Raw genomic sequence first — 12,806 nt, forward strand, 5'->3', positions numbered from 1 at the left:
TGTATAATGCAAATGCTGTGCTCCCTGGCAAATATGGAAAAGCACAAAGAAAAAGAAGTGTAGCTTAGCATTGTCTAATTACGACCAAATCAAAACTTCATTACTTGCATTTGTTTCTAGATCTACTGTTATTTGTCATGGTCAAAATACAGGTGCAAAATATGAGCACCAAGAGTGGAATGTGTTTTTTCTGATATTTTCTCCTGGACAAAAGAAGAAGAAGAAAAAGAGCACAAATGAGCATACAACTCGAAAACACCATTATCTATACACGATTTCCCATGAAAATGAGGCACAAATGTCTTATACTGATACTACAAAGTTTACATCCCCTTTACTAGCCAGCTACACTTTGATAACTGAGAAACAATGCTAGGCAGTTGGTACAGTATGCATATTGTTTGTTGTAACGGTTTTTGCTTTTCATGGTATACACCCGCTTTAACAAAGTGCCCTAACGTGGAACTGTCATTCTGTGAATTTCAAGAAATACATGTTTGTTTGGTTGTATTGAAAGAGTGACCCAATTCAACTTGCACTTATACAGAGTTGTATTTTGTATACACCTGTATTCCTCTTGTATCCCTCTAGTTCCTTTTTACTGTTTGCTTTTTATGACACTGTGTATATAACACGGTGTACAATAGTGTATTACACTGTATATCCCCCACAATGTGCTATGTTTTCATCACACTGTGCATACTACACGGTGTATGCCCATTTCCTCTCAACATCTTTTTATCAACACTGTGTACAATACACAGTGTATGCCAGGAAGAGGCACATTTATATGGAAGCATACATTTCTTCTTTTTTAGTTTGTTAATAGCATACCATCAGACTACAATTGCTACCTAGCAAGCACTGTTAAAACATCTACATCTAAGTAGATAGGCCTAGCTACTACATGTAGAAAGAAACTAAAACCTCAAATCGCACTACCCGACACCCCCATCCCTCCCCCTTTGCCGAAAAACAAAAAGCTGAAGACATTGCACTAAGAACACAGTTTAACTGAGATATAGATTTCTAAAGCTTGGCTTCTTGTAAAATAACACAACTTGTAGCTATAGCAATACATATTCCAGATTTATACTCTCATAAACCAAGATCACAATAGAGAATGTATTTAAATCTAATGAATCAAGTACTAGTACCTGATTTTGCACCTACATGGATGGATTTACTCTTCTTTTTCTTCTTCCACCAAATCTATGTTCCATGTCTTTATTTTTATGATTATAATGAAAATAAATTGAATTTAATGGAAATCGAATTAAGCTTTTGCGTTGATAGGGCTCATTCAAATTGCCATCGTATGAACCAAAATTATCATAATTTGCAAACATTGGAAACATCTAAATGACTTAATAAAGTCAACACATCTGACTTGAAGAAAAAAAGGACTGGTAAAGCTCACAAATACATTGTATGAATTATTATTACACGAGTATAAACGATCTATTTGAAATCCAATTCAAGGTTCTCCATTCAAATGATGATCATAGAAAAGATCAGACATACATGTAGGTACTCTGCAAAACTACTACTCTCCAGCGAGGTTGAAAGAGTGTGTTCCACCTCCCTGCACTACCTACACGCAAAAGCAACATTGTTTTATATCACAGATAAAGTGGTGGAGTCTCCAAATGAATAAAATTGCTATGGAAAGAGTACAGCATTGCAGAGATGGTATAGTTTTTGGTAGAGATGGGGATTTAGTTTTCCATTTTTTCTTTCTTTATTTATTTTTTTTTTTTGTAAAGATGAGAACCACTTATGAAATATGAAACAGTATGTACAATTCTAGAGGAATTCAAAGTTTATTTGATGAAAATTAGTTTTGAACTGGCCATGATATCCAAAAACAAAGAGGTCCTAATAAAAGATGGGTACCACCTTTCATGGAGACCACTCTGTTTACTTCTTTTATTATCATCACATAAACTTTGGATTCCTCTTAGAATTGCATACCCTTTCATATTTCACAAATGGTTTCTAATTATTCAACACAAAAGTTAAACTCTGAATCCCCCATCTCAGCCATAACTATATCATCCCTTTAATCTGCTATCAGCGCAGGATTTGATGCTAATCAATTAAATAACTTTGTCATATCACATGTCCACTTCACTAGTTAACCCGAAGTAATCCCTGCTGGTGAACAGAGTAGTCAATGTACCTTTAAACATCACTACACACAGATATGTCTGCTCACTAACAATCTTTAAAGAGATATTCCAGTCCAGTCATAGTCTGATAAGAAAGAGTAAAGTCTTATGAGAGCAGCAGTGACAAATTTGATCAAAATCAATTATAAATTAGGAAAATTATGATAATGTGAAATTTCACTAATTTCTGTAGAACAATTCTCCTACAGCCGATATGAATATGCAAATGATAAGCTGATGATGACATCACCTCACAATTTTTCAATGATTGTGCACAATAATTGATGAAAATTCAATATTTCTGTTATTGAAGTGAAAAACATGATTTTATTACCGGTTGAATAGCTTGAGAGTAATGATCAGGTAAATATACATGTATCTGGATGCGAGTCTGGGACGTAATTTGCATTTTATGAAAACTTGGCAATTTCAAAATTTTCATGTACCCGGCCAGTTGTGAGGGGATGACATCATCGCTTCACTACTTGCATATTCATGTTGACTGTTCAAGAACTGTTTCAAAAAAATAAGGAAACTTCAAAATGTAACAACTTCCTATCATCCAATTTTTATCAAATTTTTATTGGTGTGCTCAAATAATTTTACTCCTTCTTTTCAGACTATTACAACTGCACTAGAATTCCCTACAAGCACACTGCTAAGGTCACACTAGGCTAGATTTGGTATTTACAGGTACGTCAGCACATTCTTCTTCTACAGTTTGGCTTCATTATGCTCCCAAAATCTATCAAAGCAGACTGCTACTCCCTAGCTCTCCCTCTGTCTTTTTAACCACACAAATCAGACATTGATTTATCTTGCAAGCATTAATCCCACAAACCCTAATCGTTTGCCTGTGGAGCCTGTAATGGGTATATCATAGCGGGAGCGGCGTGTTCTTCTTCTGGGCTTATCAATGCTCAAAGCAAGTTGATAAAACTCCCGGTATAAATGCACAACAATTTGCTGTCCATAATTGACAAAAAAAAAAATAATAATAATAATAATAATTGCTTTAGAGTAAGTTAGTAACCACTTACTAATACTATCTTTTACTTTAATGCTATCAAACTATTGATAACAGAGACAATACTTTCGAGATTTGAGATTTCAGACTGGCAATACAAATTTCTTTAGAGTAAAATAATCCACTTTAATTCTCGTGATCCTCCAACTGCAGGCACTCTTGGGTTCACAGGTCACGATGTGATTTCACTTTGCACTTGGCCATACATACGCTGCCCCCGACCCTCGACCCTGTTTGGTGACCTTCCACCCCATTGCGTTGATATTCCGTGGAACGAAGACGACTGTGGCTGGCACTCATCTGTGAAGAACTAGAAGTGGAACACAGGGAATAAAAAGCAACCAGAAGGAGATAATTCAAAGTAACCAAATCGAAGTGGAATGGCACCGAGTGCAGAAAACAGGAATACAGACTGGCTTAAAGGGCAATTAATCTATCCCAAATACAGTCAACCTTTCTCACGTCAACCTCACAGGCTCACATTAAAATAAGTTGAAAAATCACCCAAGTCCAAGGTCTTTTCAAGTTCTCTTCTCTTTGATATTCCATTGACTTTGATCCCTCACTTTATAAAAGTCAAAGTCCAAGTGATTTCTTCAGTTGAAATAGATTCGACTTAGCAAAGGTTGAATGTCTGCTATAATCAGTGAATGCAGAAAAACACTGTCATAAACTATAGTATTACATTGTACCAGTAGCACTATAGCAGTACATTGTACAATGTTAGTAGATACGATAGTACTGGTAGTTACTTAGTACACATCACAAAGTTTTCAAAAAGTGAAGTTTGAATGGAGTACTATTGGACAATTGCTTCAACAGAAACAAACAATTGCTGTCATCACTGGATAAGACGACAATTTATAGTGTTGTGCACAGTAGGGTACCTAAATGATAATTAAAGAAAGAGAATAGAATCTACTGAACAAGTTGATTAACATTGTATTTGTATAAGGTTATGACCAGGCAGTAGAAACTGTTGAAGTTTACGCCACTGTATTATTAGGCCTACTAACGTCGTTACATGAATGAACAGTCAGTGCAGTGCAAGTGCGATTACAATCTGTGGTGTAGACAGTATACGTTTTCTAACACAGTAACTGTGTTAGCTCACCTGATTTTGAACCACTATCGACCAGCACAGGAATTCTTTCCCGCTAGTCTTTGCTCGTCTGCTTCTTCACTTTGTCCTTCTGTTTCTGTTCTGCATTCGTGATCTGGTTCTCCACCATCCGCGCCTCCCGGGCATTGTGTGAGCTCGCCTGTTCCTTTCCGATTTTCTCCTTTTTCGACAGTCCCTTTCCACTCGCGCCACTGTGGATGGGCGGATCGTAGTTGTAGTGTTCGAATTCGTCCATATGATCTTCAGACATTATTGTGTGTTTGTCTTCGAATCGCGTGGAGTTTTTAAACAGAGTTAGGGTCTAGTCTTCAAAAGCTCTACTGGATGGATGGTTCCAAAACTTCTGAAATGCGAGAACAGTAATGCAGCTGTTAGAAGGAGTGGGACCTTGGTACAATTTCGCAAGTTTTTATCCTGAGATGACCTTGCCAACGTGGTCTGTTTGTGTGCGTGCGGCGGCGCGGCGGTTCTTGCTCGCTCTAAGCAGCAGCCAGCTAGCTCGCGGCACAGCGCGCTTCGCCAGCGAGCACTCCTCACCCACTGCTACGTTGCTGGTCTTCCACTACGTGTGCAGCATGCAGTATAGGAGCGTGTACTATGGAACGGGAACAATGTGACCTTATGTAAACACCATGGTAAACACGGCCAGCTGAACAGCTGGCTTAGCGAGATAACGTGGCTATGCTCAGGCGAGGTGGAGCACCCCTGCAATAATTTGCATCTCATTATCGCCCCCATTCTACTAAAAAAGTGGTTTTTTTCGCGTAGGCCTACAGAAACTTTCGCGGTTTCCATCGGTGCCGACTTTTTCCGAGTGTGTTGAAATTCGCGGTCGGTAATGATAGCGTTGTAACAAGCGACGAGTTCAAAACATTTTCGCGTTCAACCTCAAAGCGCGAAAAGCTCGAAAATAAAACCACCGCGAAAGAAACCACTTTTACAGTAGTACTAAGTATTTGAATTTCCAACGGGCATCCGAGTCCACCTTCATTTACATGTGGATTGAGTCAATGAAGCAATATTAGTAGAACACATCAGTGAAAGTTTGGGGAAAATTGGACAATCCGTTCAAAAGTTTTTTTTAAAGTATCTGCGTCGATCGTCACTGCTGGATGAGAAGACTACTGCAGTGTATGATGTCATATGCGTACAGGCATATAAAGAAAATAAAAAGAGAATTTCACAAAACTTTACTTTTTGAATAAAGTGCACATTTCTTCGACTTGTTACTGACATATGTTAAGGGTAATATTATTCCCCCTGCCTTCTAAAAGAGAGAAGTCAAGTGTTCTTTTGTTATATGTGCGAGAAAAGTGAAAATATGTTGAATCTTCTTTATTCTTTCTTTATATCGTTGTACTCTTGTGACATCACTATAGCTATAGTAGTCTTCTCATCCAGCCTTAAGTGAGCAGAAACTTCAGAAATTCATAACTTTTGAACGGATTGTCCGATTTTCCTCAAACTCTCAATGATGTGTTCTACTAATATTGCTGCATTCACTCAACCCGTATGTCTATGAAGGTGACCCCAATACGTACCGTACTATAGCGCCCCGCGCCGGGGTTACCCGCGAAACTGTGTGCATGAAAAAGTCAAATCTTTACCTTATCCTTGTGCCGCTATGCGTGCAGCTAGTAAACTCAAACTTCCCACACTATCTAACTTTTTAAAAACCTCCCTTTTGATGAAAAAATTATGAAATTTGCTGCACTAGAACTTCAGATATTAAAGCGTTTTGATAACCACCTCCGGCGCAAAACATGCTCTCTGTTTTTTTTTTTTTTTTTTTTTTCTGACTGGACTATGGCCGGGCTCCAATGTGTCCGAAATTCGCAACAAAAGTTCATCAGGCCTCAATCCATATATGGTGAAAGTTTTCACTTGGTTCCACCTGTACTTTTTGAGGTATCAACTTGTTTCTACATGGTTTGGAATAGTGTAGTCAGCGAAACATGTGAAAATGACGTCATTTCTTTTCCCGTAATATCGCGCATGCGTGGTACGTGAGATTCAGGATCTCGTGCTCATTGTTGGTTTACATGTGACGCAGTCAATTTTGCCAGCTGGGTTTCTCGTGTTGTGTGATTTGGTAAGTAGGAAGCACAATCGTGATATAATCCCCACCTCGGGTATAACATATCACCGGTGGGAACTAATAGAATCCCGACAGCTACTGTACCTTGCACACAACATTACTGTAATGTACAGTGTATTCATATCTCTCTGTGCTGTGCTTGTCTGTGCTCTCGTCTTGATCGGTCACCTCAACGACGCGCACGGGAGTTCTAGTCTTCACCAAATACGCTTAGAAGCTCACGCAGTCTTTGGTCTTCACACTCTCTTATCTCCGTGTATCTCCGTCTATTATAATTTATGGTCGTGATATATAGTCCCAACTCTATGGGAAACTGTGTGCGAATTACACGGTGATGGGGACAATTTCACGACCATAGAGTAGCTCCGTGAAATCGTCCCCATCACCGTGTAATTCGCACACAGTTTCCCATAGAGTGGGGACTATATCACGACCATACTATTAATAGACGGAGATACACGGAGATAATAGAGTGTGAAGACCAAAGGCTGCGTCAGCTTGAAGCGTCTTGGTGAAGACTAGAACTCCCGTGCGCGTTGAGGTGACCGATTTCTAGCAGACAAGTACAGCACAGAGAGATATGAATACGTACACGGTACATACAGTAATGTGTGCAAGGTACTACTCAGTATACCATGGAGCTACTAAAATGGTACTACAGTAGCTGTCGGAATTCTATTAGTCCCCACCGGTGATGTTATACCCGTGCGAGGTGGGGACTATACCACGATAATGCCTTTTTGTTCTTCTTTACATGTTTAGAGCATTGTACCGGATTCCTCTTTGAGTGAAAGAGAGGGAGAGAGAGAGAGAGAGGGAGAGGGAGAGAAAAAAAAACCTCGTCTCAACTATCGCCAGAATCCATTTACTACACTGAATAAAGTGATGAAAACAAGTAGGCTAATATATTTTTAGCAGAATAGAAGGAAAGAAAAATGTTTCAATTACCCTTCGGTGGGCCCGTCTTTATCATCCGAGGCATTCAAGCACAGGTCGGGTGCGTGCGTCGTAGTATATTATATTGATTTTTGATGATGATAATGATGATGATCAATGTCATTGCTATAATGTTGTAGTATTATGTCAGTTAAATGCATTTCCCGTATTTTCCCTAATTTGCTCTGATGCAATTTTTATAGTGTATTTTTATAAATGTTATTACATTTTTAAATAGACTGAAAACTACTTTGAATAAAGAGGCTTTCGGGTGGGTCGATTCAGCTGTTCTACATGTATTTCTTCATTTATTTCTTTCATTTAATATTTCATTAAATTAGTTATAATATACCCTCCTAATTTCCGATGCAGTTTGTGCACAAAACAGATTTTATGTTATGCAATCATTATTGTGTTCTACGTGTGTTCCGTTCCTCTGAAAGAATAAAAAAATGTTACAATAAAGACATAATGGTGAGAGGCCGCTGCCCAATTAAGCAAACGATACATTTTCTTATTGATAACGGTCTCCTGGCCCACTTGCATACTTTACATATTATTTCACATGATTATATATTTGTCATGTGAAATTTTGTTTGTATTTTCATGATTTGACTAGAAAATTAATTAAAATGCAACTATGTAACTAAATGCAAATCCAAAATCAAATGCAAGTGTATCAAATCACACGCAACTTTGCATTTAAACGCAGTGCAGTGCGTTGCTGAACAGGCTTTCGTTTGATAATCATATGAAACTAGAAAAATTGTACGAACCTGAAACTCATTTGCCTTTAAACACAACTCTAAAAATCAGAAAAAAAAACCCCCGCTGTATTCAAACGCAAGAGCGTTGCATAGATTTGCGGTTTTCATACGAAACTAGAAATTGCGTTTAAAACCATCTCTGAACATCTATGGAAGTGCATTATTGTTGAAAAGACTTCATTGTTTTTTATTTCTTACGCAAAATGAAAAATTAAACGCAACTCTGAAAATAGTATGAAAGTCCATCAAATCACACGGAACACTGAAAAGACTTGCGTTTGAAAATCATACGAAACTAGAAAATTTGTAGTTTTTGTTTGTTTGTTCTTTGTTTTAATTTCATCATAAACTGAAAGGGGAGATATAGTGTGAGAGGGCAGTTTAGAATAATAATTAAATTTTTATTTCAACCAAAGTGAACTATCAAAATTGATGCTTTGTACACTCTTAAAACATCCGAGTCAGAACTGACCCGGAACTGGGTCCGTTGGGGTCATACACCGTTCCGGGTCAGAAATGACAAGGAATTTGGTCAAATATGACCCATTCAGAGTCATGAATCGGGTAAGGATGACCCCATTCGGGGTCTTTATGACCAAATTCCAAGTCATTTCTGACCCGGAACGGTGTATGACCCCAACGGACCCAGTTCCGGGTCAGTTCTGACTCGGGTCTTTTTAGAGTGTAATGAATTATGGATGCTTTCAACATTTAGTTGAGAAAATTTGTAACGGAAAGAGAGGCGATACTCACATGTAAAAGCGGTTAATTTTGTACCAGTAGTTGTGCCCGCATACAAAAATTTTAAAACATAACATTTAATAAGGTAAGGTTAATGAAATCTTCGGAGAGAGAAAATCCATTTTCTTGATGGGAGATTACAATATAGATTTATTACAACCCACCCATTTCCATGACATATTATTTTCTAATTCACTGCATCCCCACATCAATAAGCCCACCAGAATAAATAACACCACCCATAGCAAAACATTAATAGATAACATAATGTCTAATGTAATAACGGAAACCTGTACGAACGGCATTATTTATTCAGATATATCCGACCACCTACCAATTTTTATGATTAATGATAAATCTGTAACAACCCCAATACGCCACCAACCCAAACAATATTTGAAAATGCATAGAAACGTAACGCCACATAATATCGATTCATTGAATCAAGATTTATTTGAAGAACAATGGAATGACGTTTTTGAACTCCAAGATGTCAACTCTTCTTATGAAATTTTTTTACAAAAATTATTAGATTATTGTGATAAACACATTCCTTTAACTCCCAAAAGAAATGGAAGGAAAAAAGCTCGGCAACCCTGGATTACTCAAGGTCTTATATGTTCTATTCTCACTCGAAACCGTCTTTATAAAATATCTCTGAGAAAACCTACTCCTGAAAACGTGAAAAGGTACAAAATATATAGAAACTAGACTTGGAATTTGTCAAGACTGACAAATTAGGTGATCCGATTTTTTTTTAATCAATGATTCGAGTCCTGATCGCAATAGGCATGACCATATAGGTTTCATCTGTGTTTAGAGACATTGGACGTGTGATATTTGGATTCTCATTTAGAAAAGAGAGTCAGGTCTGCTATCTTTGTTACCAAATTCGGTATACACTATAACGAGGATACAGAATGAAGCATATTTGACCATTGACCCAACTTTGCACAGCCAAGATGGCATCTGAGCAAAAAGTGGTTATTTTGTGAAATGATTCTTGTAACATGGCCTTTGCGTGTGCAAAATATGGGAAAGATAGGACATGTATTCACCAAGATACAGGTTAAAACATTTATGACCTTTGACCCTAATTTACATACCCAAGATGGTGTCTGATCAAGTAGTTGTTATTTTATGAAATAATGTACGTGACATGAACTAAACATGTGCAAAATATGGGGATGATAGGGGCTGTTTTTCTTGAGTTATTGCAAAGAAAGTTGCAGAGAGAAAGAAATATCTCAATACGTCGAAGATAAGTTTGATGTCAACCAAGTTTTTTGACGTGATCTCGGCGTCGTATGAAAAAATGGAGAATCACTGATGATAGCCCAAAGTCTCAGCTACAACATATTAAAATCTGGGAGAAATTTACAGAAGAGTAAGTGAGGTAGTGCTCGATAAAGACCGTCTTGTCAATTTTCATTTCCAGAAAAATTCCCTCCCATAGAGATAACACGTAAACTGGTTAAATTTGACAAGGTTACATTATATCCATTTTCACGTGGTGAAGACATCATCCGATTAAAACTTTGATTAACAAAACTTAAAGAGTATTACATTGGCTACAACATACTAAAATCTGGAAGAATTTCACCGAAGGGTAATTGAGCTAGTCGTCGATAAAGACAATCATGTCAATTTTCACATTTAGAAAAATTCCCTCCCATAGAGATAACACGTCATAATGAAGATAAAGAAAGAAGTACATATGACCTTTGACCCTACTTTGCACAGACAAGATGGCGTCTGAGCAAAAAGTGGTTATTTTGTGAAATGATTCTTGTAACATGGTCTTTAAGTATGCAAAATATGGGAAAAATAAGACATGTATTCACCAAGATACAGGATGAAATATTTTTGACCTTTGACCCTAATTTACATACCCAAGAAGGTGCCCGATCAAGTAGTTGTTATTTTATGAAATAATGTACGTGACATAAACTAAACATGTGCAAAATATTGGGCTGATAGAGCTTGTTTTTCTTGAGTTATTGCAAAGAAAGTTGCAGAAAGAAAGGAATATGAAAATACATGGAAGATAAGCTTTAATTTCAACCAAGTTTTTGGGCATGATGCCGACTCCGTATGAAAAAATGAAGGGCACAGCTACGATAGCCCAAAGTCTCAGCTACAACATACTAAAATATGGGAGAAATTCACCGAAGCATAAGTGAGCTAGTGCTCGATAAAGATAGTCATGTCAGTTTTCATTTCCAGAAAAACTGCACTCCCCTAGAGATAACACGTAAACTTGTCAAATTTAACAATGTTACTTTTAATCCCTTTTTACGAGGTGATGCCGTCATCCAATCAAATTGTTGTTGTTATATATCTGAAAGACCATTTAATAAGCTACAACATATTGAAATTTGGACGAAAATCAACTAAAGAATAAGTGAGATATGCTTGAATGAACTTGAAATTTGATGACGTCATTTTGAAAATTTACTTTTTTTTACTTTATTAAGAAATTTGATACCTTTTAATCATTTTTTCAGCATCGCCAACCCATGAAATGACATGTACAACTCATCAGCTTTCAGAATATGTAAAGAAAATGGGGGGTCACCGTCCATCCTGAGGAGTAAAATCGGATTTAAAATTGGCATTTTTTTGGCATTGTTGCACTGTATATCGCCATTGACGCGCGCGCGGAATTTCAACTTTGACGGACCCGTATGACGTCATTTTGAGTGGGATTGACTTGAAACTTGGTAGAAATATTCCTTGACATTTCAGACATCCGATCAAAGTGAAAAAACGGGAAATTTTCATTGCATATGAGCTGTGCGTGCGTATATGTGCGCGCGCGTACGCGTCCGTCCGATTTTTTCAATTTTTCAAAAAATGCTCCAAATGGTCTGAAACGTGTGCAAAAAAATTTTGAGCTCGATTTGAGGATACAAATATTTCAACGCGCGCGTACGCGCACGTTTTAAGAGAAAATATGAATTTTGAGAATATGAGTAGAATGCGCATAACTTGTAATATATGTGACGTAAATTTCATTGAAAAACTCTATTCCATTAGTGAGATATGATTGAGAATGTGTTTTCATATAATGACGTCACAGTGACGTCACTGTCGACTGATCACTATCATACATTAGATCTGTCGTCTTTGGGACATGATACATATATGGTATAATTTTGAAATTGATAGGAAGAGGACTTTCTGAGCTAACCTCTACACAAATTTTGTCCAGAAATAAAGAAGAAGAAGAAGAACCAACAAAGAATCCGTACAGATACAGAAGGTGATCCGAGAGGATACTCGGATCACCTAATAAACTAACTACTTTGATTCGAGTTTCACGTAAATCATATATTTCGAATAAACTCGAATCTAATAAGGATGATAAAAGTGCTCTTTGGCGGACCGTTAATGAAATACTGAAAAAGAAACCTACGGAATGTCCTGACAGCATTACTCACAACGATAATGTTATTACCAATCCTGATCAAATTGCAAATATTTTTAACAATTTTTTTGTTAATGTCGGTCCTTCTTTGGCAGCATCTATTCCCATAAACGATATAAAGAATTATAAAGATTATTTATCTGAAAGTAATCAAACTTCTTTGTTTTTTACTCCAATTAATGAATCGGAAATTATTGATACTGTTCGATTTTTGAAATGTAGTAAATCCTGTGGGCCTGATAACTTAAGTGTGAACTTGTTGAAAAAAATAATTTACCCCCTAGCAGCCCCTCTCACCCATATATTCAATCTATCCCTACTCAACGGAAAGTATCCAGACTCCTTCAAAACGGCCAAAGTTATCCCCATTTATAAAAAAGAAGATCCCTTAATGGTGAAAAACTATAGACCCATTTCATTGTTACCTGCAATATCGAAAATTTTAGAAAAAGTAGTTTACAAGCGTCTCCACTCGTTCATGATTGAAAATGAAATATTAAATGCGAATCAGTT

Source organism: Diadema setosum, chromosome 3 (genome assembly GCF_964275005.1).
Source record: "Diadema setosum chromosome 3, eeDiaSeto1, whole genome shotgun sequence".
Classification (NCBI taxonomy): Eukaryota; Metazoa; Echinodermata; class Echinoidea; order Diadematoida; family Diadematidae; genus Diadema; species Diadema setosum.